Here is a 5,417-nt window from a genome sequence, read left to right on the forward strand (position 1 = left end):
TTTAATTTTAATTAATTAATTCATTTATTATTTATGTGTGCACACACATGCCTAGAAGTCAGAAGACAACTGACAACTTGCTAGAATAGGTAGAATAGGTTCCCTCCTTCAACCATGTGAGTCCTTCTTTATCCACTGAGCAATCTTGCCCAGTGCCTCAATTTTGGGGGGATCTTTTTGAGACAGGGTCTCCCTGTAGCCTCAGCTGGAACTCGCTATGTAGGCCAGGCTGGCCTTGATCTCATAGAGATCCACCTGCCCTCTGCCTCCACCACAGCTGGGCTCTGGCTAAGAATTTAAAAATATTAAAAGTAGGTGTATGGGGCCAGGCGTGGTGGCGCAAGCCTTTAATCCCAGCACTTGGGAGGCAGAGGCAGGCAGTTCTCTGTGAGTTCAAGGCCAGCTGTCTACATAGTGAGTTCCAGGACAGCTGGAGCTACAGGGAGACCCTGTCTCAAAAAGACCACACACACACACACACACACACACACAAAGTAGGTGTATGAATGGATGGTTGAATGAGTTCTCCAGCACATCATTTAGTTTCCTATTCTAATTTTACCAATTACAGTTTTGCCACACTGCAAACCCCTTGTGCATAGGGTCCTCTCTAGTTCATCGTGTGGGCAATACACAGGGTTAAAAGGATGGATTCAGAAGGCAGGGGTTTCTTAAGGTGGAAGCCTGATATGGCCCAGGACTTCCAGCTGTGGAGGGGGAGGGGCACCAGCTACACAGCTGTTTATATTTAAAGTGGACCAAGGGACTTCCCCCACCCAAAGAAACTTCAAGTGTCGGGGGGAAAGAAGGAAGTTCCTAATTAATACACCCACACTTTACAGTGTATCCATCAAGGTGCAGGGGAAGAAACAGTTATTATTCTTTCCTTTTAATTCAGCAGGAATGCCACCACTTCAGGACATAAATAAATCCAGTACTTCTTGAGACCTAGGCACAGACTTAAGGGCTTTAGGCAAGATTATTCTACCCATTTCACTGATCATGAAATTGAAATTTCCTTAACAGACTCTGGACTGGGCTCCTCTCTAAAAGACCTTGGGACTTGGAGAAAATGGTTGTGAAACACTGTTCCTCCTTAACAAATGTCCTGCCAGCAAAAGGTCCTGCCAGCGTCGCCAGTTCCTGTCCCTTTTATAGCAAAGTCTGGAGCTCTGGGAGCTGGTCCACGGGAGCCGAGCACCACCTGCTGTTGTCCCCAGGGCCCAGCTGCCTCCAGTTTGTGCCTGTAGCTGTAGCATAGCGTCAACTCCTTGAAGCGGGGCATCGTGACAGGGGCCTCCCCCAGTGAGGAGCACGCGACTCTGGGGAGGACAGGGTGCCAGGCCTGCGCCATTGGAGCTGGAGCCCTTCAGTATAGCCCAAGCTGGCTCCCCTAGGATCGCAGGGGACCTGAGGATGCTGCGGCTGGACCAAGAGCTAGCCAGTTCCATCGAGGTCCGCAGGGGGCGCACTTGAGGCGCTGACACCACCCAGATTGGCTGGAAGGGAGTAAAAGCAGGGGCTGCTGTGTACAAGGACTCACTCAGTACCCAGTTATTCCGGGCACAGGTGAATAGCAAGGGGTGCAGGGTGGCTTGAGATCCACGGAGCAAAGAAGGGGGATAAGGGGATAAGGGGAGAGGCGGTGGCGGCTTTCCCACCGCCCTGACTCCCTTCCCCGTGCGCTGTCTGGAATCAATCATCACGTCCTTTAAGTTCGGGGGTCCCAAAGGCCTGAGGCTGGACCACGCCTGGCGCTTCTACCCCCCCCCCCCAGCCAATGCTACTAAAGTATGTGCATCTTGAGGGCCTCGGGGTGAGGAGGCGCCAGGTCTGGAAGGGACATGGGGGATGCAGGGGCACAGTACTCAGCCTGGTGCCCTAACCGGGCTTCCACCCCTCCCTGCACCAGACCAACGCGTGGTCCTGGAGGTAAACCTGGACTTCAGCCTGGGCCCCAGTTCCTCCCAGAGGTGATTGTGCCTTGCAGGGTAGATCCGGCCACCCTGGCACATAGTACCCCCCCCCCCCGCTCTCCAGCGCTTAGCTACCACGAGGGTCCCAGCTGAAATGGGAAGGCCCCGGGCTTCCTAGGCCCTTTTTTGTCCTGGCCAGGCCCTGCCCCTCTGGTTCTGGGTCTTGCCTTCAGTTCCTCTCCCTGCTATTTAAAACTTTGATGTCCCTCCTCCACTTTTTTAAATTAAAATTTTAAATTTTTACAAATTTCATGCGATTTTTTGTCATATTTAGTACCATTTCTGCACACACCCTTTTAACCCCCACCAATTCTGTACACACACACACCCAGGGCAAACGGTATATATATATATATGAAGGCCTATAGAGTCGGGTTTTGTCCTGAAATGCCTTCAGTGTGGGTTCATCCACAGAATCTGGTCAACCTACTAAGTAAGGGTCTTACCATTAACCAGACGCTGAATCTCCCCTTTCCAGCACTCACCCACCCCTCTTTTATTGAGGCAGGGTCTCACTCAGTTTAGCTGGCTGCAAACTCCTTATGTAGACCAGGCTGGTCTTGACCTCGCAGAGATCCACCTGCCTTTGCCTCCTGAGTGCTGTGATCAATGTCACCACTCCTGGCCTAGGGCTAGCCTTGAACTCCCTGCATAGTTCAGCCTGGCTTTAAGCTCCTGATCTCCATGTTCCAAGTGCCAGGATTACTGCTGTATGCCACTATGCCTAGAATAATTTGATTTTATGTATCCATTAAGAAATAAATTTAGGGGCTGGAGAGATGGCTCAGCGGTTAAGAGCACTGACTGCTCTCACAGAGGACCTGGGTTCAATTCCCAGCACCCACATGGCAGATACGAACCATCCTTAACTCCAGTTCCAGGGGAATCCGAAGCCCTCTTCTGGGATCCACCGCATTGCACAACATGGGTGCAACTCACATACATGCAGGCAATACACTCATATACATAAAAATTAAAATAATAAATAAAATATTAAAAAAAAGAAATTTAAAGCCGAGTGTGGTGGTGCACGCCTTTAATCCCAGCACTTGGGAGGCAGAGGCAGGTAGATCTGTGAGTTCAAGGCAAGCCTGGTCTACATAGTGAGTTCCAGGACAGCTGGGGCTACAGGGAGACCCTATCTCAAAAAGACCAAAAAAAAAAAAAAAAAAAGCCGGGCGAGATGGCACACACCTGTAGTCCCAGCACTTGGGAGGCAGAGGCAGGTAGATCTGTGAGTTCAAGGCAAGCCTGGTCTACATAGTGAGTTCCAGGACAGCTGGGGCTACAGGGAGACCCTATCTCAAAAAGACCAAAAAAAAAAAAAAAAAAAGCCGGGCGAGATGGCACACACCTGTAGTCCCAGCACTTGGGAGGCAGAGGCAGGTAGATCTGTGAGTTCAAGGCAAGCCTGGTCTACATAGTGAGTTCCAGGACAGCTGGGGCTACAGGGAGACCCTGTATCAAAAAAGACCTAAAAAAAAGATTTAAGCCCAGTGTGGGTTCCTAGCACCCATACCAGGTGGCTTACAATAGCCTGTAACTCCGGGATCTGACACTCTCTGACCTCTGAAGGTACCTACATACATGTGGTGCCCATACACATAAATCTAAAAAAACAAGGGCTGAGGATACACCTCAGTTGGTAATCACTTAGCGCTCAGGGAGCACCGGGTTTGATCCCTAGTACTAAATAAACTAACTGGAACCCACTACAATAGCAGCACTCAGAAGGTAGAGGCAGGACGATCAAGAGTTCAAGTTCATCCTCCATTACATACCAAGTTAGAGCTTAGCCTGGGCTATATGAGAGCCTGTCTCAAACACAAACATAACAATGATAATTACAGACATAATTTTTTACCATAAAAATTGTTTCAGGAGATAGTTATTATATTTACATATAGTTTCTCATATATGAAATAACACGAAGGGGAAAATGTTTCCAAAATAAATGGTTTCTGGGCATTCTGCCACTGTGCAAGGTTGACTCGAGAGAAGCAACAGTTTGAAAGTGGAATTATAAATTTGGGCTCACATTCCAGCTCCACCAGATACCTACTGAATGATATTTTAGCACATGCCTATAATTCCAGCACTTGGGAGGTAAAATCAGGCAGATCCGGAGTCCAGGGCCAACCTCCGTCAGTTCGAGGTTAGAGATAAAGATAGCCCAGGCTGACTTTGAACTTAATAGTAGTAAGCAGGTGCTGGTTGACCTTGAATTCCTCATTTGCCTAACTCCAACTCCCAAGTGCTGGGATTAGTGATGCGTACCAGTTTTTCTCCTCTAGTACAAGGTTTTGCTATGTAGGCCACGCCAGCTACAAATTCATGATCTTCCTACCTCAGCCTCTGAGTGCTGAGATTGTGTGCTTCCACTGTAAGGTGGCTAGGTGATCAAGACACCTGACACTATTTCCTTATCTACAGTGTGGAGTTAGTAGCCATAATCCATAGAGAGAGAACAGAGCTGAAGCATAGGATGTTTAGCATTGGTGCCTGGCACAGTAGACAAACAAAAAGAAGTAGGTTTAGGGGCTGGAGAGAAGGTTCAGTGGTAAAGAGCACTGGCTGCCCTTGTAGAGAACCCAGGCTGGGTTCCCTTCACCCAAATAGTAGGTAATCACCATCTCTGAATCCAGTTCCAGGGGAATCCAATGTCCTCTTCTGGCCTCTTCAGGCATTGCATGACACAGGTACTTACATGTAGGCTAAAAACTCACACACAAAAAATAAAAATAAATAAATCAAGCTAGGTACACTCCTTTAATCCCAGCACTCTTGAGGCAGAGGCATCTGTGAGATGGAAGCCAGCCTAGTCTACAGACAAAGTTCCAGGTCAACTGGGAGACTCTGTCTCAAAACAAAACAAAACAAAACATAAAATAAAATAAAAGGGCTGGAGAAATGTCTCAGAGGTTAAGACATGCAGAAGACCCATGTTTGATTCCCAGCACCCACATGGTGGCTAACAATTGTCCTTAACTCCAGTTCCAGGGGATCTGACCCCTTCTGACTTCCGTGGACATTGTATGACATGGGTGTACTTAGACACATGCAGGCAATATAAACAAATACATTAAAAAAAAAAATCCAAATGATAAGTAAATGAAAATAAAGAGCCAGATATGATGGTGCAAGTCTTTAATCCCAGCACTATTCAGGAGGCAGAGGCCAGACTGGTCTACATAGCAAATTCCAGGTCTGGGGCGAGATGGAGACCCTATCTAAGAAAATAAAAACAAGCCAGGCATGGTGGTGCATGCCTTTAATCCCAGCACTCAGGAGGCAGAGGCAGACGGATCTGTGAATTCAAGGCCATCCTGGTCCACAAAGTTCCAGGCCATCTAGAGCTACAGGGAGACCCTGTCTCAAAACAAAGGAAGAAGAAGAAAAAGAAGAAGAAGAAGAAGAAGAAGAAGAAGAAGAAGAAGAAGA

Source organism: Nannospalax galili, unplaced genomic scaffold (genome assembly GCF_000622305.1).
Source record: "Nannospalax galili isolate Female #2095 unplaced genomic scaffold, S.galili_v1.0 scaffold111, whole genome shotgun sequence".
NCBI lineage: Eukaryota > Metazoa > Chordata > Mammalia > Rodentia > Spalacidae > Nannospalax > Nannospalax galili.